At 57.4% G+C, this 1,015-nt stretch overlaps 1 long non-coding RNA gene across 2 annotated transcripts in view; it reads right to left on the reverse strand.

Annotated features, from left to right (window-relative positions):
- Positions 1–1,015, reverse strand: part of LOC117152308 — a 30,248-nt gene that overhangs the window by 8,747 nt on the left and 20,486 nt on the right. The window lies entirely within an intron of this gene.

The following is a 1,015-nucleotide window of genomic DNA, read 5'->3' on the forward strand; positions in this document are numbered from 1 at the left end:
CCGCGCGGATCCGACGATTCGAAACGTTCGGAACGTCCGCCAACCGATGCAAACTTTATCGAGAAAGACGATATTGGCGCGCGGTTTTCCTCGCATCCGGCACTTTCGAGCCGGCGAACGCTGGCCGAAGATCGGAGGCGCACGGCCAGTTGGAACAAAGGGCGGCTGCTGGACGGTGTAATGGCCAGTCGGGCAAAGGGTCAATCGAAGGCAACGAGGAGAGAACGAACGAGCGAGGAGATATCGCGACGGATCAAACGGAAGGGAGAAACGGAGAGGGAGAGGAAAAAAAGAAGAAACGAGGAGAGAATAACACTCGAACGAGTTAACTCGTTGGTGGGACCGAAAGCGATCATCAAACGGTCGATTGACGAAAGAACCGGGAACGAAAGAAGGAGGAAGAGACGGCGGAGCGCGTGGAGAGAAGCGAGAAGGGACGAAAAGGAGATAGGAAGAGAAAGATTAAGCGGGCGAGGGGAACGACGCGAGCAGGCAGAGAGGCGGCAGGGAGAGAGAGAGAGAGAGAGAGAGACTCGTTGTCGAGATATGTGGGAGCCACTCGATCCGATCGTACACACGGACGATTTCCAGCGACTTTAATCGATCGTCTACGTAGCATCGAAAGAAGAGGTCGTGAAACGTCGTATCGGAGGTTCGAACGGAACAGCGACGAAAGCCGCGAAACGCAGGGGGCTGATTTCAGCGCGTCGATGCGAGTCTTTGCTTTGCGAGAAACGCCGAACGAAACCGGATCGATGGGAAAGAACGTGGCCACGCGTAATCGCGTTGCGAGACTGTTCCCAGGGGGGTGGCGAGGGGGTAAAGCGAAGCGAAGGGCGTCCGCACAGGGGGCTGGACGTTGTTTGTCGGAAACCGGGGCATCCTGCTAATGCCTTGGTCGGTACTCCAGGTTCCTTTGTGCCACCCTCGTGCGTTACGGATTCACCCCTCCTCGCGCGGCTACGCAGCCCCTCTAGAACGCGATTTAAGCCGGCAGGCCACGCACCACGCTCCA

The sequence above is a fragment of the Bombus impatiens genome, unplaced genomic scaffold (genome assembly GCF_000188095.3).
Source record: "Bombus impatiens unplaced genomic scaffold, BIMP_2.2 scf_1079, whole genome shotgun sequence".
Taxonomy (NCBI): Eukaryota; Metazoa; Arthropoda; class Insecta; order Hymenoptera; family Apidae; genus Bombus; species Bombus impatiens.